This window comes from Manis pentadactyla, chromosome 13, assembly GCF_030020395.1.
Source record: "Manis pentadactyla isolate mManPen7 chromosome 13, mManPen7.hap1, whole genome shotgun sequence".
NCBI lineage: Eukaryota > Metazoa > Chordata > Mammalia > Pholidota > Manidae > Manis > Manis pentadactyla.
Window position 1 is genome coordinate 6,144,057 of NC_080031.1, and position 23,600 is coordinate 6,167,656.

General features: G+C 49.5%; 1 protein-coding gene and 1 non-coding gene across 2 annotated transcripts in view; one reads left to right on the forward strand and one right to left on the reverse strand.

The window, feature by feature from the left end:
• Positions 1–23,600, forward strand: part of CBL (Cbl proto-oncogene) — a 377,716-nt gene that overhangs the window by 286,286 nt on the left and 67,830 nt on the right. The gene's annotated exons all lie outside the window — the stretch shown is intronic.
• On the reverse strand, positions 17,731–17,895 carry LOC118929702 (U1 spliceosomal RNA). The gene has a single exon (XR_005031704.2). It is a non-coding gene; the product is annotated as a U1 spliceosomal RNA (small nuclear RNA).

Sequence of the window (23,600 nt, forward strand, 5' to 3'; positions counted from 1 at the left end):
CCTGTAAAACCAATTTAAGAATCAGTCTAGCCAACCAGCCCCCAAAGGAACCAAAGGGAGCCATAGAGTAACTCAAAAGCAGACACTAATGGAGGAGAAAAGAAATGTAGTTACATATTCATCAGCTTTTAAATATTCATGAGGATTGTAAAGCAGATTAATTTTCATGCCTCATTTCTCCTGTGGTTCCTGCTGTCCATATTTTACCGCAGAAGCAGAAGAAAAAGGAGCTGTGGATCCCTTGGCCGCCGCCCTCACCGTCACTTAAGGGGCAGAGTGTGCGTGCGTGTGTGTGTGTGTGTGCGCGCGTGCACGTGAGGGCCGGGGACAAGAGGGGTGGTCACCGTGGAGATGAACATGTTAGTCTCCTGGCGGATGGGTCTCAGGATGATGTGAGGACAGCAGGACGCAGCGGTGTGACAATTTAGGGGGATCGTGTTGGTGTCAAGGGACAGGGAGCTGTCTGGAGCAGAGAGGGCTCTGGGGGCACTGAGTTCGTCTCTGGCCTCCCCAGGGTGAAGGCGAGAGGACCCTCACTGGAGTCAGCTAGAGTTTCCTCTACGCTCCCCTAAACTAACTGTCCAAGATGACTGACGCGGGGCAGGGAGAGGGCCTGGGGAAGATGCAGGAGAGACCGCGGGGGGAGGAGGAGAGGCAGAAGCGGGGCAGAGAAGGGAACGAAGGGTGATTGAGGGCCCCGTTTGTTGCAGGTGGAGAGCATTAGAAAGGAGGGCATGGGATAGAAGTGGCAGGGATGGAGGTCAGCCATCTGGCAGGACCTTCAGATCCCGGGGCTACTGGACCTTCTCTCTACGCAGAGTGGAAAACATGTTCCCTGGAGTCATGTTCCAGCTGCGAGGCAGCGGGAAGGCGGCCTGAAGGCAGAGGTGCCCCAGGGCTTAGCAAGCACAGCCAAGAAGTGTCCTGGCCAGAGGGGGCAAGGCAGAATTAGGGGGGCTCCGTGTCGGGTGCAGGCTGTTCAAGGGCAGGAAATACCATCATCCAGAATCATGAATGAGAACCGGGGAGCCTGTGAGTAACAGATGGCAGGCCTTGGGGTCCTGGAGGGTGGTTCCTGGGCAGTGATGCCGTCTCACAGCCCTCAGTGGCTTGGGCCAACTTTCCTGGAACAGGAGGAGGGGTGAGCTGGTATCTCATGGTCCATCCTGGTTTGCCAGCTCCCACCCCCTCTGTGGAGGCAGAAGAGCCTTACATGGAGTCGGACCCGCAGGGTGCTCTCTGGTGGCCTCTGGGCATCGCTAGGCAAGACGTCCCCAGGGGGTTCTGTCCCCAGCTTCATTCTGTCCATACTATCTTGGATCGCTCTACTGACTTCCTAGCTGGCGGCCAGCTGCCCACTGGATAGCTCCGCTTGGTTGTCTAGTAGACATCTCAAACCTAACGTGACCTCCAGCGGACGGATCTCCCCGAGCCCACAGACTGCGTGGCCGGCAGCCTTCCCTGTATTGATCAAGGTCAACTCCGTCCTTCCAGCTGCTCAGGCCAAAACATTTAGAAGTCCCTTGACTCCTTTCACTTTCAGTGTAATATTCAGACTCTTCTGAATTCACTTCTGACCCCCTCGGTGGCCGCCACCCAGGTCCAAGCTCCCATCTTCTCTTGCCTTGATCATTACGGTGACTGCTATGAGGCTCTGCACAGCCCAGCCGCTCCCTGTCTCCTGACTGTGTCTCCTTCTCTCTCAAGCCCTGATGGCTGTACTGGTCTCTCTGCCCCTCCCTGAGCGAGCCAGGCCTGCCCCCACCTCCAGGCCTTGCGTCGGCGGCTCACTCTCTCACGTCCTTCGGCACTTGGCTCCCTTCTCCTCAGTGATGTACCACATTCACGGTGTCTGTTATTGTTTATTGTCTGTCCCCCCCACTGGAATAATAGCTCCGCGAGGGCAGAGGTTCTGTCCACTTAGTTCGGTGCTTTATCTCCAGAACCTGGCGCAGGGCCTGGCACCCCTGGAAGTCTCATAGGAGATTTGCCCCCTCATAAGTATTTGTCAAACAGGAAGCTCCCACTTTTGTCCATAAAGGATTAACCACTATGGTAATTGCCCACCTGATGAAAACTACTGAAAACTGGACAAAATATATGAGACAGCTACTTTCAGACAGTGGGCAACAGGTAGCATAGGCTGGTGGTCCCTGAGGGAAGGGAAATGGTCTCACTATTGCATCAGTTTGCTGTCTGGAGGAAGTTTCCAGGCCAAGGCAAAGGAGGGGGACACTCAGACTGAGCTTGGGGGTTGAGTTGATAAGACAGGGATTGAGGCTGAGGAGGCTAGAATTTGTGAGGAAGAACACTGGGGAGGAGGGAACTGTACATGGAAAGTCCTGGAAATCTGTAGAAGGGTCCTCGAAACTGCAGCTGAACACTGATCTGTGCACAATTGGGCTGAAACACCACATGGTTAGGGAAAGAATGTACAGAAAGCAGAAGGAAGAACAATTCCTGGAGCTGGCACAGGGCTGGGGATGGTTTAGATTCCCTCCAGTGCAAGTGGGGAGAGCTTGCAGTGCATGGCACGTTGCAAAGACTCTTGGGAAAGATGCTACCTTAGTCCAAGACCAAAGGCTGCCTGGAACCCTTCTAACAGAGCTTAAACACAAGCTTTAAAAGATCAAAGTGATCCCAGATAACTGAGCCAGAACAAGGTCCCACGGTCTTTAAAGCAATACAACAGAATCCAGAATCTGATGTAAAATTAACATCTGTCATCTAATGAAAATTTAACAGTCATGCAAAGATGAAGGAAAATATGACCCATAACCAGAAGAAGAATCAGTCAACAGAAACAGACCCCAAAGTGAGAAAGATGATGCAATTAGCAGACGAGGATGCTAAAGCAGTGATTAAAAATATGCTCCATATGCTCAGAAATGCAGAGGAAACATGAGCATGATGAGGACAGAAACGGAAGATTTAACAAGACCAAATGCAGCTTCCAAAGATGGAACTACAATATCTGAAATGAAAAATATTGTTGAATAAATAAGCAATTTTATTTCTGCTGCTACTCCCCAAACCACATGGAGGGTGGCAGGGCATTTTTTTCCCTCAAAGCTTATTCTCCCCGTAGCCAGCGCTTGCCCTTCCTGGGAGGGCACTGCATTCAGTTTCTCCACTCCTCAGGACCCTGGAAAAACAGCTCCTTCCCTATTTAGTCCCCAAGTGCACTCTGGCTTTTGGGGGGCAAGCAGGAGCTCTTCTGAGTTTCGTTCCAGCTGGTGTTTCCTGCCCCCTTCGCGTGTCCTCTTAGCTGAGCACGCCACCCCCGCCCCACAGTGAACCCCTCCTCTGCAGCAGTCTCCCTTTACCCAACAAGCAGTTAGGGAGCTCTTGTAATGGGACCATGAGCAGAAGCTGGCTCTGCCCTGTGCAGCTCCAAGTCTAGCCAGGTTGGCACAGTGCAAGGGAGAAATGACGGCGTACCTGAGACCAGTGTGATAACGTACTCGGGGACACGCACACTTCATTTGGAGGTCAGGGAAGCCTTCACGGAAAAGCGGCCATTTCTGCTGGGTTTTGAAAGATAGGTAAGGTTTGGGCTGGTGGGAATGAAGGGACAGGCATTTGAGGCAAAGCTGGGTGGTGTCTGGATTCCCTCCCTTGCTGTTTGCCGTTTCTGAATGCACGAGCTCGCCGTCTCTCTCAAGGTTCTAGTCAATCCTAGGACATGGCTCTGCAGTCAGGAGGAAGTCCCGCACGCTCCAGGCACCTGGGTTCTTCCTGGCAAGCCTGCGGGGGCAGCCTCAGAACTCGTTATCTCCGCGGCCTCCAACCAGCAGGAGCAGAGCCCCAAGTGGGCGGCTTGTGGTGTGAGTGCTTCCAGGACAAGTTCAAAGTGCCGTCCAGCAGAGCAGGTTTGAACCAAGACTGGATGATACAGTGTCCCTGGCCCTCAGCCCGCTTTAGGCTGCTTCTAGACCCCCAGGCCAGCATTGCTGTCATGAGGCGCCCCTGCCTGCTTTGGGGGCATCTGAGCATCTCATTTCTCATCCTTTTCTCATCTCATCTCGCCTCCCCCTCTCCAACTCTCTCCCCACCCTCCGTTTTGGGTGTGATGTGATCAGCTCCTAAAAAGAGCAGAGTTCTTCACGGGCTGCTTCCCACACATCACCTGACCTTCAGGGTCACTCTGGGGCATGGTGGGTGTGTGCAGATGAACAGGACTGGGACAGTGGCGCAGGGGCCCCTCCCTCAGGCATGCTTGGTAGAGAGAAGGAAGAGCTTGTTAGACGTGGTGATGTCACTGCACAAAGCCCAAGGCAGGAGGAATAGGAGTGTGGGCTCCCCAAGGTGGGGGGTCAGAGCGAAGTGGGTGGGAGCTCAGATAAGGCTTTGAGGTGACGCATGCATCCCTCCTCACCCCCCTTCTCCCTGGGCCTGTCACCTCCTCTGGAATGGTCCCCATGTGTCACCCAGGCCAGATGTTCCTCCTCTTCCTCCCCCACAGAAGGGAGGAGAGGTGGTGTCCAGAGTGGGGCTGCTGGGGAGTCTGGGGGAGCTCTTGATCCCTCAGAGCTTCCTCCACCTGAGCCCCAAACTGGGCCAGCGGGGCGCCAGGTGAGCCCAGTCTGGGAACCCTCGGAAGAGCGCACCATACTGGCTTCTGCTCTCAGTCCTGACTTTGGTGCCCGATGGAGCTGGGCCTGAACTGCATCTCCGCTATCTCCGTGCTTCAGACAAGTTACTTAACCTCCAGTCTGGTTTCCTTATCTTATCTGCAAAATGCAGATAATTGCAGTGCCCCCTTCTAGTGGGTCACGCGGGGCACCCAGCACATGGCCGCATTATTATGCTGCTGTTGTTGGTGGACTTGCTGGAGGACAGAGGCTGCACCCCACAGCCCTGCCCTCACTCCCCTCTGCTCCCTCCTCACTTCAGCTGCTCTTTCCAAGCCCCCCGTTTCCTGACCCTTGTTCTGGATCCTTGTCTGACAGCCCCCAGAGGACCCATCGTATCCTTAATTGCAATTCTCTTGCTAGGCAAAGCCATCAGCACTAATGTCCCATGTCATTGCTGGTTCTTTGCCCGCAGACACCCCACTCCTGGGGGCTGCTCAGCCACCCAGGGCAGCACCATCTGCCCAGGAACGGCTATGGTGGTGGTGGTGGTGGTGGGGCAGGGCCTTCCAGTGATGAGTTGGTGACAATTTGCTGCAAGTAAATTGTATGAGAGGCTGAAGGCCCCCTGGACTCTATCACTGGCCCTTCCTACTTTACGCCTGCATTTATGTCCCTCCAGGCACCACAGAGGTCCCTCTGATCTCCAGCGCCAGAGCTTTAACCATCTCTTCATGGCAGAGCAGGTCCCTGAGCCCAGGGGCAAATGGAGGTTCCCTCTACCCAAGTTGGCTCTGTTCTGATGCCCTATGGAGTTTTTTAAGGTAGCGCCTAGCCAAAAGGTGGGGCTAGGGAAGGTGAACCAGGGGGGAAGACCTGGAATGCTGCAGAGACCAGGATCTAGGGGGTGCTTGTTGCAGGTGCCTGAGCCCTGTTCCTGAGTCCCATGGCAGGGCCCCTCCCCTGGGCCAGCCCCTATGGGGATCTCCCTCCCTGCCCCGGCACCCAAGGCACATCCGGGGTATAGGAAGCAGTGTCCTCAGGGGTTCATGCCCAACACTGGGCTGAGGGTGGCTTTGGTGGCCCCCAAGAAGGGCAGACGGGAAGTGGGCAGCCCTTGCTGGCTTGCTCAGTTGAATTCAGGACAACAGACTGTTCAAAGGAAGCCCAGGTCTCCCCACGTTTGACGTTTGAGAAAGAGCTTGGAATGAGGCTGGGGAGGGCGGATACTCCCAGCTGCAACCTTTGTGTCAGCACCCCCACCTCTCCCCCACCCCCACCCCACCTCCTGGCCAGGTTCCTGCTGCCACCACCCCCAGGCTCCAGGGGATGTGCTCTTCTACTCTGAGCCCGGGGAAGAGACACAAACCCCTTTGCTGGTTCCTCTCAGCATTGCTGGGATCTGCTGGCATTGTCACAAAGGATTTCCATAAATGCTAAGGGACAACAAAAGGGAAGTAATTACAGAAAATACAAACAGCATGAAAACAGTCACATTTCTAAAGTACAGGTTTCCCAGCCTCAGATAACCACCCTGGAGTGCAAAAGGCTGCCCCACCTTCCCGTCAGGCCCTGCGCCAGAACTCTAGCCCTCACCCGCTGGCCTGCTGCCGCACATCCCGGCTCCTGTGGGTGGGCTGGGGACCAGCCAAGACCCCTCCCCACCCCCCCGCCCCTCACTTTCCCATTTGAGGGTTTGCCTCGGCTGCAGCTGCCCTCCTGAGCTGCAGTGAATGACACACTGAATGGCTCCCTGCTCAGCTTCAGGTGGAGGCCTTGACCACCTTAAGAGCACCTACAGAGACAGGTAAACCTCTGTATCCACCCCCAGGCCTGTCCACCTCACACCTACTACCCAGGCATATTTCCACTGCTGTGATGGACAGTTGTGACATTCATGTCCAGCTCACCACGGCCCCTGAACCGTCCTGCTCACACACAGCAGTGGGCACATGGCAGCTGTTTGTTCACTGTGACCCAGCCGCCTGGATTGAACTGGAACCTGAGCCAAGCCAGGCCAGTGAGAATTCTTTGGAGGATTGGAATTAGGACCTAGAGGCAGTCTCTTCATGCTGCTCTTTGTTGCATGTGGGTTTGGGAGCCGGGGGGCCCTCGTGAGGTTTGAGGTCTGCCTGTCTGTGCAAGGAGAAATAGCCGGACCACACTGCCAGCCAGGGCTCCTGTTCCTGCTGGCTTTCCTGTCCCTGACACCAGTCCTGAAGGAAGCTTGACCACGTTCCTGCTCCTGGGCTCTGTAAGACACTCCTCTTAGTAAACTGAGCCCTTTTATTTAAATGCTAGTTTGAGGGGGCTTCTGTAACTTGCAGCTCCCCCAAGTCCCAGCTGGTAGTGACATTCTAACTGGGACCAACCCCTTAGTGCAGTGGGGGCCACCGAGGGCCAAAGCAGGGCACGCAGGGACACATGTGAGGAACCGAGAAGTCCCTCGGGAGAGGGTGGAGGGTGGAGGGACATCAACATTTTCTAAGCTGTTGGGGTGGAGACCCAGGCAGCTCACGAATGGGGCAGGGCTGGCAAAGGGCGGCTCTTTGGAATATTGCTTTACCCTTACAATCAGCTTTGCTTGGTCAGTGAGCTGGCCTCTTCTTTCCACCCTCTGGACAGCCCCCTTCCCAGCCCTCCTGCTCCCTGGGGGTGTAATGCAGAGGCTGGGAGTCTGAAGCTCCAACTTGAGCCCCAGCTCAGCCACTGATGGGCTGTGAGATCTTAGGTTAGATTTCACCTTCCGGGTCCCACTTCCCCCACCAAAAAATGGTAACCATGACCCCTTGGAGCTCGTCAGGGTTCCTTCAAACTCCCCCCTCCTCTCCGGCCTCCCTTCTCTGACCCTGTCTCGGCTGCTCAGCACTCGCCTCCCCCGCAGGCCTTCCCCTCCGACTCCCCCAGTTCATACATCCCCACCCCCTTCCTGCAGCTCAGGGCCATGATGGGTTGGGGGTTGGCGTACAGGGTTCCCCGGGTCTTACTTTTGGTTGGGACACTCAGTCTCCTCCATCAGACTGAGGCTTCCCAAGAGCAGGGGTCCCTCCTCCTCCCGCTAGACCCCTCGACCTACCTGGAACAGGGCAGAACCCTGGGGGTGCCTGGAGGCACGCCCTGCCAGCTCGCTGCCAGACCTGTCCACCCGCTGTTTCCCTGGCCTCTCCTGGAAGAGCGGACGGTCCAGAATCTACCCTCTGAACTAAGCCCGAGTGGCCGGGGATTTCCCTCGGCAGGGGAGGCGGCGTGCCCCACCTGAACCAGCCACCACGGCTCCCCTCGCGGCTGCTCCTTCCCCGACGCCGCCACCCCCTAACATCGCTGCCATCTACGGCCAACCCCTCCTCTCCCAGCCTTCCTGTTGCCACCCCGCGCGTCTCCTCCAGGCAGCTGGGAGCAGAGCGCCTTCGATTTCTCTATTCAGTCTGAGGCGTAGCAATTTTCTGCTCTCCCGTAATTAGGGGAATTTTAAGCAAACTCCCCGGCGGATGATTACAGCAGGTTCAATCCCAGCTCCTTTGATCAGGGAAGAATGAGGACGTTGGTGGAATATTCCTCGACCTGTTGGCCGGAGAGGCTCTGAGCCGAAGCCTGGCTCTTGGGCTCCCCCTGGCGGGCTCTGGACTTGAGTCCTGACATCTGAGTGTCTCGACGATGGGGTCGCCCATGGGGAGAACTGGGTTCAAATTCGGCTTCATTAAGGATTTATCCCAGACGTAGCTTCTTTAGCTTTGGGCCAATATGGGGCTGATGACTTGGGTGGGGAGGGAAATTAAAGTCGCATAGGGCAGTCTCCCAGGACTGCTGGGACTGTTGTGCGGCTGTATAAGGCACTGTCAGGGACACCAGTCCCCATGTAGGCTATGTTTTTGCAGTGTCCAACCTGCACAACACACTTGGTAGCTTGAACCTGCCTTCAGGAAGCTTAAATGATGCCATTTTTCTAAAATGTCAGAGGAAGAGGTGCTTCCTTAGAGTTTGAAGGGTCACTTTTCTTTATTTCATCTGTTCTCTGAGTTTTTGTGCCTGCCGAAGGCAGTGAGGAATAATAGGAAGAGCATGACCGTGGGAGAAGCCTGGCTAGAGAATGAATTCCAGAGCTATTTCCTGGCTGTGTGACCTTGGGTTAGTTAATAAACCTCTCTGAACTTTAATATCTTAAAGGATTGTTTTGAGGGTTAAGAAATGGATTAAAACATTGCTTGGCTCATAATGGGTGCTCAGTAAATATTCCCTTTCTCCTCTGATTGCCGACTTTACACATTTTAAACATCCATCACCCTATGGGGCAAACCCTATTTCCCTGTCTGCTCCCTCAGCCCTGTGTACCTTCCAAGCTGCACTAGAGAGCACACCGGGTATATTAATAAACTATTAATGTCTGCGACATTCCTGAGCAGCAAGCCTGGCTTTTCCATAGGTTAATTAGGTCATATTTCAGGATAATTATGGCGGTATATTCCTACACTAATTAAGTGGCTTTAACCCATCTCCACAACATAGCTCCATGAATCGTAATTAAGCCTCACCACCCAGTGCTCCTGCCAGCCCCGGAGCCCCACACAGCCTGCTCTGCCTGCTCTCAGTCACCGGAGAGGATCCGCTGGAACTGTGGGTTTGAAAAGGATTTACCTTCCTGGAATCACGGCAGGGTGATTCCCAGTGAACACTGGAGGAGGCTTTGTACTGTTCCTCTTTTGTTTTCACAAGGAGAGAGACGAAGAAAAATACGGTGTTGGTACAGGTTTATCCTCTCCTGCTTGCTGCTCTGTTGAGTAGCATTGAGCAGATTTGAATAGACTCCCAGGGGATGCCGGTTGGGGGAGAGAAATGTAATGCCTGCGTGCTGGAGCACATGCCTGCATGTGTCAGTTTACGGCAGGTGCATGTGAGAATGTGTGCGTTACAGCTATTGTCCGATGGGGACCCGTGTCACACGTTAGCCAGCTCAGTTTGTGACTGCCTGCGAAGGAAAACAAACGCCCAGGGAAACACCTGTTTGAGGGCTGGCTATACCTTCTCACTCCTGATTATTTTGTTCTCAGTGGACCTTGCAAGCTGAGCAGGTCACACGTCCACAGTGGCCACCCTTTCGGCTTCGTCAGGACTAGCGTGGGTCATGGCGGGCGTGTTGTGCCTTGTCAGAAGATCAGTTTTGAGTCTTGGCTCTACCGCTTGCTGACTGTTACCTTGAGAAAGTTCTCTGGCTTCCTGAGCCTCAGCTTTCTTATCTAAAGACTGAAAACAGTATCAGCTGTTTCACAGGATGGCTGAGACCATTGCATAAGACCATGGGATGGTGCCGGGGCCCCACGTGAGAAGGTAGCACATGCTGAGCTGTTTTCCAGCTGTGGCGAAGGGCATGCATGGACAGAGCCACACTCCCTTCCAGGGCTCCTCAGCACCAAGGCGTGTGTTTGTCTGAAGGCTCTTGGGTCTGTGTGTCCCATCTGTGTTCACATAGGCCACAGAGGTTCCCGAAAGACCAGGATTGTGACCCTGAGGTTTGGTGGTGCCTTGCCACCGGGGCTGCCCGGGCACACGTGTTCTCCTGTGAGGGAAAATACAAAGCCTGGCTCTTGGGCTCCTACCAGGGAAGGGGTGGGTGGGGGGCGGGGGATGGAGAAGTAGTGGCAGTAAGTGGAGGATGGACACGAGATGTCTGGAAAAGGTGTATGAATCAGTGTTCTGAAGTCCTTGATCCTAGGCTCACAGTCCTGGAAGGCCCTGGCCTCTCTGGTTCTCCTCTTCCTGTCCCCTGCCCCCCACTGCACCGTCTCCCACCCTGCCTCCCACCATCCTGCCTGCCCCGCCCCAGCCGCCTTCTCAGTGCCAGCGGCTCAGGCAGGAAGGGGCGGGGGAGACTTGCTCTCTCCTCTCTCTCTCTTTCTCTGGCTCTCTGTGGAGAGAGATGGCCCCAGGCATTTTAAGTAAGACACTAATCAAATAAGGATAGGTGACAATACACCAACATCTTCCGTGGAAGCCAGGGAGATGCTCAGCCGTCCTCAGCAGGAGGACAGGGAACTGGGGGGCTGGGAAGGAGGAGCAGTTATTTAACCTGGTTGTCACACACGCAGCCCCCGGCTCCTCTGACAGGAGACACCATGTGAAGGCTCAGATAAGCCCCGCTGGAAAATTGACAGCAAGGAGGAGGCGCTGGCGCCCCCCTCACTATGGCAGCCGGTGGATCACGGCTCTGTTAACCTAGAGGGAGGTGAGCGGCAGGCGAGTCTACCCCCGATACCACTTGTGGGTGGAGGGCAATGAACCTCATCATCTCTGGTGAGGGAACGGCCGTCCTGGGCTGGCAGGAGACGGGCGTCTCGGGGAGGGGCCCAGCTGAATTCAGACGGAGAAGAGGAGCGGTCTCCTTAGTAGAGATGCAGGCCAGATCAAGGTGAGCTGCCTGCTACTTGTGCTGAGGAAAGGAAGAGGCGGGCAGCAGCGAGCAGGGGCCCAGCACAGAGCTGTGTGAGCTGGCCGGCCTCTGCGGGGTGGGGCCCTGCCAGCAGTGCCCACAGAGCCAGCTGGGGATCTCAGCCTGGGAGGGGCAGGACGCTGGGCCTGGGTGGGCGGAGTGCTGGACAAGGACAGGGACGGCCGATGATGGCACAAGACAGTACTTCCAGGAAGCAGTCTGGGGCATGGCCTACAGCTGGAGGAGACAGTGCCCCTTGCGTGTGGCATTCACCCTGACTTCTTGTGCCCAGGAAGGCTCGCCCAGTGGAAGTTTAAACACTTGATGGTGCCCACGTGTGAACGCACATCTTTGCATGCTCACCTGTGTCATCCTGTGTAAGTTAATGTGAGGCAGGAGAAGGTAGTGCTGGCTAGACCACCTGTTCAAGGGCATGGGGTAGCCTTCGGTGTGTAACTACTTGCGGAGCCCCACTTTGAACCTGGACAGTCCCTTCCCTGCCCACCTCACAGAGCTCTCCTGGCAGAGACAGAAGGAGGGATGAGAAAGCCCTCTGCAGACGGAAACATCTGCTCCAGGGGCGGGGCCCGTGAGAGTCGTGTTGTCCTGCCCACGACTCTCCGACTCTCCGGACCAGCAAGGGGCGGGCGTGGGGGCGGCTCCTGGGGCCTCCCAGATCAGCGCTGGGGGGCAGGCATGCGTGGAACTCCTCGCTGTCTCCTCCCTCACTCCTGTGAGAGCCAGGGGGTGGGCGCGGGACCTGGGGCCAAAGCTCCGCCTGCCTCCAGCCCAGCGCTGCCTGACCCACCCCCTAACCCAGGGTCGGTCCCAGCCGCCTCTGTTGAAGGGATGTGGGGACAAGAGCAGGGCCCAGAAGCTTAGCAGCCCAGAGGGAGCAGAAGCAAGCTAGGAGAGCCGCGTCAAGCGGGACTGTCACCTCTCCCCGTGGCAGTGCCTAGGGTCCAGGTCCCGTCGAGAGGGCCGGAACTGACTGGCTCAGGTTGGGGAGGGGGGCCCTGATTTGCCTTGTGTTTACTGAACTTGTGGAACTGGGGTGAGGGGGTCAGATTAGCCCTGCTCAAGATCATGGCCAGAAGGAGCCGGTGGGTAGTGATGAAGTTGGGATTTTTCTGTAGATTCCCAGGGGAAGGAGGCCTTCTGGAGTCCATCCCCCATCCTGTGCTGCAGCAGGGAGAGAAATGGAGAAGGGCAGAGACAGGTCCCAGCATCTCTGCCCCCCAGAGGGCATGCTGTTCACTGGCACACCTGTGCCCTCCAAGCTCCAGGTACCCTTAGCCTTGGGCAGATGTCAAGACGCACTCTGAGAGAGCTGGGTTTCAGCGAGAAGGAGAGAGGCAGAGAGCGGGTCGAGCACTTCCCTGCACCTCCCCTTTCATACTTGCTGAGGACGCGGAGACTGTGCAGTCTTACAGACTTGGATTCAGATCCTGACTCTCCACATTCTCGTTATGCCACTTTAGCATCCTAAGCCTTAGGTTCCTTATCTGAAAAACAAGGATAACAATAATACCTACATTATGTGGTTGTTGTGTGAGTTAAATGAGACAATACGTATGCGATGCAAACAAAGCGGCCAACACACGACAAACCCTGAATAAACATGAACGTGTTGTCCTGCCCATAGTTCTCTCCTGTTTTTGCTGCAGCTGAGCCTGGCTAATTTCCAGTAGTGGTAAATGCTACGTATAAATAAATTAAACAGGAAAAACATAGTGACCAGAGGACGGACTACTTCAGATAGAGTGGCCAGGGGTTGTCTCTTCGAGGGGACAGCTTTTGAACTGAGGCTTGAAAGGTGAGAAAAATCCAGTAATGCCAATGTCAGCAAGGTCTGGAAAGGCGGGGGAGGGAAGGGCATTTCAAATGCAAGGAACAGCAGATGGAAGAGCTCTGTGAGGGGAGTGTGCTTGGCATCTTCAAGGTCCTGGAAGAAGTCCCAGTGGCTGGAGCATAATAAGCAAGGAGGAGAGTGGTGAGTGTGTTGGAGAGGTGATCAGGGACTATGTGCCAGCAGGGCCCAGGACAGGGTAGAAAGTAGGGAGGGAATAAGTGTTCTTGGATGAGGAATGAACGAACGGTCCCAGGAACTGGGATCCTGGAAATGGACTTCCCCACCTTTCTGACTTCCTCAGCTGTGGCAGCAGACAGACCACTTGGATGGAGGCTCGGCTCTGGGAACATTTGTTTCAACCAAATGTTGAAATTTGTGGAGCATAAGAGGGTACATAAGGGTCAAGGATCTCTCCCAGGGATAGGGAGAAAGACTATGAGAAAATTAAAACATGGGAGCACGAATAGGTGTCTATCATGAGTCACTGAAGCAGATATTAGAGTAATAGAAGGCAGAAAATACTGAAAGAAACAGTGACTTGACTTTTCCCAGAATTGAAAGGACATATAAACCGTCAGACAGAAAGGGTTAAGAGAGCACTGAACAAGACAGAGGAGAAGAGAAAATCTCAAGCACAGACACATTAGGGAGACATTTAAGAGCATCACAGAGCGAAGGCTTCCATAGAGAACAGCAGATTACTTACAAATAAGGAGAATCACTGACAATGGGATGATAATCAAGTCATATCTACTCAAGTGTTCAATTTTACATATAGCTAAATATTTATTTAAATGTGAGGGAAAAATAAAGATATCTGCAGGCATAGAGATGTATGCAGAATGTATTCCAGCAATAAAAAACATGAATCTAAGAGGAGATATAAGAGAAGAAGAAAAACAAGATTGAAAAAGAATGTACTAAATTTTATTGATTGAATAAATGATGAATATATATCACAATCTGGAGCTAACATCCAGATAATATCAACATGATAGCCACCAGGAGAGATAAGAGTTGGGAAGAGACCAAAAGAATAGCCAAAATAACCCACGTCTGAAAAATAAAAACATGTTACCAAATAAACCTCAGACTAAAGAGAAAATCTTAAGGGAAGGTACGAATTACTTAGAACTGAATGCTGTGGACGGCTCTGTATGCCAGAAATTATGTTCTATAGTTAAAAAACAGTAGCAAGAGGAAAGTCGATAGCTTTAAATACATCTATCAGAAAACAAATGAGCTATGTATTCAAATCTAGAGAAAAAATGGTAGAGAAGGCACAAATAAACAGGAACAAATAATAAAGATTAGAGCAGAAATCAGCAAAATAAAGAACAATACCAAGAGCAGAAAAAACAATATACATGACTAGTAAAAACCAACATTTTGAAAAGACTCAGAATAAACATTTTTAGAAAGATCAATAAATATCAAGAAAACAAGAGTTCTTGAAATAACCAAATTACACAGAGGTAGAGCTAAGATTTTAAAACATAAAAATAATATTAGAACAATATATACATATGTACAACTCTACACATGAAAACCAATTGAAATGCACAAATTCCTGGAAAACATATAATGCTGAAATTGACACAGGATAAAATAGAAGATTTGGAGACACTAATAGTAAAACAGCAAACAAAATTAAATAGTAATTATAAAAATCTCCCTGTCACCCCAAGTTTCAAGTTATTTTATAGTTATTTATAGGTAAACTCTGCCAAAATTTTAAGGAATAGTTATTTGATATCTAATGCAAATTGTCCCAAAAATAGAAAAGAGAAATGCTGTTCAGATAATTTCATGAATTTGATATAATTTGCTATAAACTTGACACCAAAAGAGAAAATAACATTATCAGAAAAGGGAATTTAGGTCTCTTTTATTAAGAATATAGGTACAAAAAAGCTTTAATGAAATATCAACCATATATCCCATTTGTGTGGAGCCACAAAAGACCCCAAATAGCAAAAACAATCCTGAGAAAGAAGAACAAAGCTGGATGCATCACGCTCCCAGATTGCAATCTACATTACAAAGATACAGTAATTAAAACAGTATGCTATTTGCATTAAAAACAGATGCATAGATGTATGAAACAGACTAGAAAGCCCAGAAGTAAACCCGTACATATATAGTTAATTAATTTATGACAAAGAAGTCAAGAATATACAATGGGGAAAGGACAGGCTCTTTGATAAATGGTGTTGGGAACACTGGACAGCTGCATGCAGAAGAAGGAAGCTGGACCACTATCTCACATCATAAACAGAACTTAACTCAAAATGGATTAAGGACTTTAAGACTTGAAACCATAAAACTCCTAGAAGAAAACAGGTGGTAAGCTCCTTGACACAGGTCTTGACAATAATATTTTGAATCTAACACCAAAATCAAAAGCAACAACAGCAAAAATAAACAAGTGGGACAACATCAAACCAAAAAGCTTTTGCACAGCAAGGAGAACCTACAAAATGGAAAAGCAACTTACTGAGTGGGATAAAATATTTGTAAATTACATAGGTGATAAGGGGTTAATATAAAAAATATAAAGAACTCATGCAACTCAATAGCAAAAAAAAAAAAAATCCAATTGAAAAATGGGCAGAAGATCTGAATAGACATTTTTCCAAAGAAGACATGTAGATTACCAACAGGAACATGAAAAGATGCTCAACATCATTAATCAAGGAAATGCAAATCAAAACCACAAAGACAAATAACAAGAAATAGCAGAAATAACAAGTGTTGGGAAGGATGGAGAGAAAGGAACCCTTGTGCACTGTTGGTGGGAATGTAAATTGGTGCAGCCACTGTGGAAAACAGTATGAAGGTTCATTAACAAATTAAAAAGAGAACCACCATATGACTCAGCAATTCCACTCCTGGGTATTTATCTGAAGAAAATGAAACACTAACTCAAAAAGATGTATGTACTCACCCATGTTCACTGCAGCATTATTTGTGACAGCCAAGATATGGAAGCAACCTAAATGTCCATCAGCAGATGAATGGAGATAGAAGATGTGGTATCTATACACAATGGAATATTACTCAGCCATAAAAAGGAATGAAATCTTGCCATTTGCTAGAAGAACAGACCTTGAGGGTATTATGCAAAGTGAAATAAATTACAGAGAAAAACAAATAACATGAATTCTCTTGTATGTGGCATCTAAAGCAACAGCCAACAAAAACAATGAAACAAGCTCATGGATACAGAGAATGGACTGGTGGTTGTCCTGGGGTGGGGGTTGGTAGAAACAGGTGAAGAAGGTCAAAAGAAAAAAAGGAAAAAAAAAAAAAGAAATTTAAAACTTCAAACAAACAAACATGAAACAAAAAAAATGGGAGAGAATATAGTTGGAATTCAGCATCAGATGACAAGTTTCCCAAAGATGCTACTCATGAGTGTCTGCTGCTTGGCTCTCTAAAGCTAATCTGGTTCCTTTCTGGCTTGATCTCATCCTTTAATTTGGTGAATTACCCAGTGCACTACAACTAAACAAGTTATGGTAGTTTCTTTGTTTGCTTTCACAGTATTACTAATGCTTTCCATCAAAGAAAATTAACTTAAATGGACCATAAGGTGGCATTAATAGATAAAGATCAGATTTTATCTCATAAGAAAAAATACCAACTGAATCTAATACTATACTGTATCAAAAAACAATGTATACTTAGTCAAATAATGGAATATTAAATGAAAAAGCTAACGGTTGTTATATACAACAATCCACATTTTTGAGTGAAAAGACAGACACATAAGACTGTACATGATAGGATCCCATTTCTAAGAATTTCAAGACGGGCAAAACAAATCTCCAGTGAGAGAGAGTTCAGAAGGGTCAGCTCAGGAGTGGAGGGTTGGCAGTAGAGACTGGTTGGGGGAATGAGAGAGTCTTCTGTCGTGCTGGAAATATTATCTGGTCCAAGAGGTACTTAAATGAGTGTGTACATATGTAAGAATTCATTAAGCTGTATATTTAAGATCATTGAACTTTATTGAATGTAGGTTATATTGCAATGAAAACAAAAAGCCCTCTGAATGGGAAGAATTCATCCCAGCAATGTGAAAATGGTCCATTATTAGAAAGTCTATTGATACAATTCATCATTTTAAAGCAGAGGTTGGCAAACTTGTTCTTGTAAAGGGTGAGATAATAAATGTTTTAGGCTTTATGGGCTAGACAGTGTCTGTCCCAATTATGCAATGTTGCCATTGTAATATGAAAGTTGCCAGAGATAATATATAAATGAATGGATGTAGTTGTGTTCCAATTAAAGTTTATTTGTAAAAAGACAGGCAATAGCTCAAGTTGGTTAAAGTCTGTTGACCCCTGATTTAAAGGAATAAAGAAGAAAAATGATAAGTCATTCAAATGGACTCAAAAGCCATCTGATAAAGTTCATCAATAAGTGATTCATTAAAAAACCCTCAGGAAAATAGAAACTTTCCTAATGTGATAAAGACCAGCCAACCAAATCCTTTGGCAAACACACTTAAAGAAGCAACTTTTTGGTATTCCTATTAATGACGACTATTGCTGTCATACTGCTCAACAGAATATTGAAGTTCCTGACCAATGCATTAATATAGGGAAGAGAGATAAAAAAATATATATAAATATTAGAAAGAAAGAGATAAAATAGTCACTATCTGCAAATGACATGATACTTTAATGAGAAAACTCAAAGGAGTCAACAAACTTTTAGGACTAAGAGCGAGTTTAGCAAGGTTACTGGATCCCAGATCAGCTTAGACATTGATAGAAAGCATTAATGCCACTGCCAGTATCTGGGGGACAAATCCAGGTTTTGAGGTACAGGAGTTTATGCAATTTAGGAATCCCTCTTCTTTTTTCTTTTTCTTTTTTTTGGGGAAAGTGTGAAATGCAGTCCCCCACTAGCACAAATTATGCAGTCGAGTTTCCCACATTTGGGGAAATTGCAAGGGTCAGTACATCCAGAGTGCAATGCGTGAGCCTCGCCCTGGGAAAACCACCTCCGTGATCACGGCATCTCCCTGGCCAGGTAAGTGTGGGGAGCCCTCTTTAAGAAAAAGAAAATAAAACTACAGATTCAAAATTAGGTATAAAATAAGCATTTATTTAGAATGAGAAATCACAACTAATTACAATTTTAAACACTAAACAGTATGATGAATGAACAGAAAAGCAACATGCCATGTATTTAACTTTATTAATTGACTGCCTGACTTGCCTCTAGCTCTGCACCTTTATGTCCAGATGTCTGGTGAGTCAGGACAGTGGGTGAAAGGAATGCCATGAATTCCTGGAAGCCATTCTGACACTAGGATGCCTACCAATGTCTTAACTATATATGGGAGTTACTGTGACCACATAAATACATCCCATCCACCCTGAGTTAGATGTATCCCCAGTTTATACTTCCCTTAGCTGGGCCCTGAAGTACCTGGGATCACCCCAACACTGTCCAACAGTAGGGAAGATGTAGTAGAGGGAAGCTGGGCTGCAAAGAGACAGCAGTTTATAACAATTGTGGTTAAAATAGTTTACTTTTGCAGTTTTACAGGATCACAGGCACATTTCTAGGTCCCTCCCAGGTTCCTGGAGAAGACAGCATACCTGTCTCTGAGAACAGCAGCAAAAAGCACAGAAGCCTTAGGGACTAACAAATGAGGACTTAAGACCATGAAGAAAAAAAATTAAATTTCACTAAAGCCAGTACATGAAAGATCTAAATAAAAAGAAACACGATATCCATGACAATCGTGGAAAGATGCCTATTAGCCCCAAATTAGTATCTGTTAACAATTAAATTCCAGCAGGAATGTTGGGGAGTTAAACCAATTGATTATAAAATTTATATAGAAGATTTGAGATCCACAAATAGCTAATCCAATTAAGAAAGAAGCAACGAAGAGGCAACATTTGTTCTGCTGATAATCGGACTGATTACAATAAACGGAGTGTGTTATTGGCACAGCCATAGACAACTAGGCCAAAGGAACAGAGTGTAAGGGACCAGAAACAGACCCAGACATGCACAAATAAATGAAACTACAGGAGAACTCCCTATGGCAGGTGTGGCATCACAAATCAGCGAAAGAATGAATGATTTAGGAAGAAGCATCGGGAAAAAAGATGACTGTTTTGGACATAAATGAAATTGGATTCCTGCTCAACACTATATTTAAAAAAAAAAATTCCAAGTGGAGAAAGACCTAAATGTGAAGAGTAAAATTACAAGTACAAATAGAAGAAAATGGATTAAAAATAACTGTGAACCTCAAAGTGAGCATTTCTTTGAAAAGATTAAAAAAAACAGCCACACACAAACCATAAGACACAAAATAAATAGACTGGATCACATTAACATCAGAGATTTTTGTTAAAAAAAAAAACGGAATATAAACAAAGTTCATGGAGGGGTAACAGACTGGGAACAGAATATTTTTAGAAGACTAAAACTGACTAAGCTTTAATATCCAGCATATGCCAAGAACTGCAAATTCATAAGAAAAACACAGGGATCTAAAAGAAAAAAAGGGAAGAGAATTTAAATAGGCCATTCATAGAAGTGGCCATTTGAAGAGCTAATAACTATAAATACCAATGAGGAGGCGGGAAAGAGGAAGCCCCTCTGTCCCTGTGGTGGGAAGTGGGAGCAGAGCTGCAGGGAAACCTGGCCACCTTCGTACTCGGGGTCTGTGCACCGTCACTGCATCTCCGTCCCTCACTGCTGAGCGGCTGACTTCAGAGTTCCTCGTAGGTCCTCAGGACACACAGCAAAGAGGCATTTGTCATGACGGCCAGCATCTGAGCCAGCCTGGTGTCCTTCCCTGGAGGATGGGTAAATTAAATGTGGTGCTCACATATGATGGAATACAGACAGAAGTCAGAAGCAGCAACGGGCTTCTAAATTCAGCAACGGTGGGAAGATCTGGAAAGTAACCCAGAGGAAGAACTGGAAGAGACAGAATGGAATTGATGGCCTGAAACCATTTCTGTATATTTCAAAACACAGGCAGCACTGTGTTTTTAAAGGGTGCCCATATGCCTAAATAAAAAAATCTCCAAACATGAGAACGGAAGGTTTGACAGAAGAGACATTTTGATTCACCTACACCAAAATGAAGTAAATCTGTTACTTATTACACAGAAATGTGGGCTGTTAGAGACTTTTGCCTCTGACCTCACCCCTGGGGTGAAGTTTGGGAATAAACAGGGTGAACAGTGCTTTGCACGTAACTTGGCAATGAGAGAAAGCCCAGGGTTTAAGGCTGGGTTAGAGCCACATCCAGCGTCTTCATGTCACAACGGATTCATCCCAATGTCACTTACCCTCCCAGAGTAAGTTAAGAGGCCCTGTTCCCGGATATCCTCTGGCCAGTGCAGGGCTGCCTTATCTTCTCCTGGGAGAGTCATTTGCCCTGTCTGCTGAAACAGGCCATTTATGGGAAGGTTGGTCTTTCCTGGGGGACCAGGGGCTGTGGCTCTGGGGCCCTGGGTCTCCTTGGCCTCCCTCTTGGCCTCACCTCGGTGGTATTGCTACCTCCCTATTTGCATTTAAAAGCCAAAGAGGAAAAAAGAAGTAAAATAAATAAAACCAGAAAAAAATGTGAAGGATTATTTAATAAAATAGTATAGATCAAAACAGTAAAAACAGACAGCCCTGGTAAGAAGACAAAAAGCTCTTCTGAATGGGAAGCATAAAGGGCTGAGTGAGGCCTTTTGTCTTCGTTAAAATAGCTGAGCTGTGAAGCTGGGGGCCTGAGTTTCTGCGCATGAAGCTTCCGGGGGCTGCTGGTGGGAGCCAGGCCCAGGCAGCCCCCCTGCCCTCTCCCTTAGGCTCTGGACCCTGGCACAAATGCTGAGATACGCCAGCTGACGGCGCAGAGCTGACGGGGAGTCTCTCCTACTCCGGGGGATGGTTCTGGGTTGGAGCACAGTTCTGGCCTCACGTGTCACCTTCCCTGGCCTCTGCTTTTTCCGTCCACCTGGCCTTTGCCCAGGTGGGCACCGCCCCCTCCTCCTTCCTTGCTTACTCAGCCTGCCTGCCCAGCAGGGCGGGGGACAGTCACAACCTGTGGGCTCCAGTCACAGTTCTGTCCCCTAGTAGCCCTGGGACCCGGGCAAATAGCTGAGTCTCAACTTCCTTCTCTCTCAGAATGGAGGAATCGTAACACTGGTCCTGCCTGCCTCCCAGGCATCCTTTGGAGGCTCAGAGCAGGACTCTCTCCTGTGTGAAGACTTGGGTGAGCACCTCTACCCAGACTTAAGAGAGTGTGCCTGGTCATCCTTTAACGGAGCACTCTTAACATCCAAGATAGCCTCTCCGTGCCTGGAAAAATGGAGCCGAATTTGAAGGGACTGGAGCAGGTGGGGGCAGATAGGAGGGAGGTGCAGTTTGAGGAGGAGTCAGGAGCCGAGTCATGTGGCATGTCCTTGTAGGCCACCAAAGGTGGTTGTGGATTTTTCTCTTCAGGGCCTGACCCATCAGTCAAATGCAATGGACAGGCCTTGTTTGCATCCTGATTTGAACAAACCAACTGTAAAAAGTCATTTTTAAGGAAACGGGGGAAATTTGTACATAGACCGAGTATTAGATAATATTAAGCAACCATAGCTAATTTTGTTAGGTGACTTCATGGCATTGTAATTTAGTTAAAGGAAAATAAGCCCTTATCTATAAGAGCTACACGTTGAAGTATTTACCGGTGAAATGAAATGATGTCTGAGATTTGCTTTAAAACACTTCAGGAAAAAAAATTTGTGTCGGGGAGAACAGATGACACAAGATTAGCAGAATGTTGATAAGTTTGGAAGCTGGGTGATGGTACAAGGGGTTTCATTGTATCAGCTTCTGAAATTTTCTATAATAAAAACCAAAAAAAAGTTCCCCGGCCGGCTGTGGTGCGGTGTGTTCACTGTGTGCAGTACCCGGGCCCTGTGCCTCGGTGGGTGGGACTACCTCTGAGGGCGGAGGGGGCTTGGGCTGTAAGGTGGCATGTCTGGGGGTACTTCCTGGAGTGAGGGGGAGACATTGTGGGAACATCTGTGGACACTCTGCTCCCTGCCCTGGGTGTGGGCCCAGCCTGCCCCTAGCAGAGGGGTTTGACCATGGGCTGCGGACTCGGACAGACCCAGTGCAATTCCCAAGCTAGCTGGCTGCTGCTTCTTGCCTGGTAGAGCTGCTCAGTTTCTTATCTATACAATGGAAATAGTTATGGTACTTTTCCCATCGGGTTGTACAATATTAAATAAAATATTGTGTATAAAGCCCCAGGGTCAGTGCCAGGCAATGGTAACTGCCCAATTCCTGGTAGCACTGGAGACATGGTTCAGACTGGGCTGGCACAGCATGACTGGATTCTGGAAGCTTCTCTTGAGGGTTAGCCTTCAGTATCTAGAAAGCTGGGGCCAAATACATGTGCTGAAGTGCGGGAGGCATCATGCACGTGCACACACCTCTGGCTTGCACTCACACGTCTGCATACGCTGTCCCCTCCTCGTGGCTTAGCAGGAGGAGACTTCCAGAAAGGCTGGAGATGGCCTTCCCCAGAGGACCCAAGGTGCGGGTCCAGGGCTGATGCTCAGCGGAGACTGGGCTTTGTAGCCCAGGGAAAGCTGGGCATGTGGTGCCCCAACTGGGAGGACACACGTGGAGGTGAAGGTGGTACCATAGGGTAAGCAAGGGGCTGAGGAGACAGCATAGTGAGAAAGGGGGACAGGCTGGGGCCTGGGAAGCCTGTAGGAGGAGCAGGAGGAAGGGCCTGGCTGGGAAGTCTTCAAACGGCCAAACCTACAAGCAGCGTGAACGCAGCTCAGTTTCCCCGGAGCCTGTGTATCGTCCTGGGGCTGCTGACCCTGAGCCACCAAGGGCTAGAGGACCTCCCCCAGCTGCCCTCCAGCTCTCCCCCTGGCACCAGGTTCTCTCCCTGCGATGGGCTAGAGAAATGCAAACCAGCCGGGCCTCCCAAAACCCTTTCTTCCTCTTCCGGTTTTTGATCTGAGAACCTCGCAGCCTCCAGACAGGAGGGAAGCCTCGAATCAGAAGAGACAGGCCCCTACATGTGTGTGGGAGGGGTAGTCCCCGGGTACGCCAGGACGTCGGTTCCTGCCCATCCTCCCAGCCAAAAATATAGGGTCCTATGCCACAGAGACAGGGAAGCCTGGAGAGCTCATGCTTGTAAGATAGCAAGTGAGGGAGAAAGGGTGGGGGCCAAGGAAGTTTCTGGAGCTTAAGCCTGTGGGGGAGGGCACAGGTGTGCAGAGAGGTTTGGGGTGCAGGGGTGCAAGGAAAGGCAAGGAAGCAGGACAGAGAGGGAGAGTGCCCCCTTCCTTCCCACTCCCTTGCCACCTGTTCAGTTCTGTCGTCATCACCGGGAAGGCACCTTTAAATCAAATCCTGTGTTGAGTGGCAGGAGGGGGAAAGGAGACCTATTCTGCCTTCACTTGCACTATTTCAGAGAATGATTTGGGGAGTCGCTCATCCTGCCTATATCACATTAACACCAATAAAATACCCCGACAGCTCCCAGTCCCCAAACGTCAGCATTTATTAACTCCAGAGCCCAGCACCAACTTCACGATGCGGCCGCCTTCTGAGCAAGGCCCGGCAGGAGGAGCAGGGGAAGGGGCCCTGTCCCGCGGCCGTCACCGTTTCCCACCCTCTGTTCTGCCCTGAGCCTTGGGGAACAGTGCTGGGAGTGGGTTTCAGAGCCTGCGAAGCCTCAGGAGCATCCCCAGGACAAACGTGG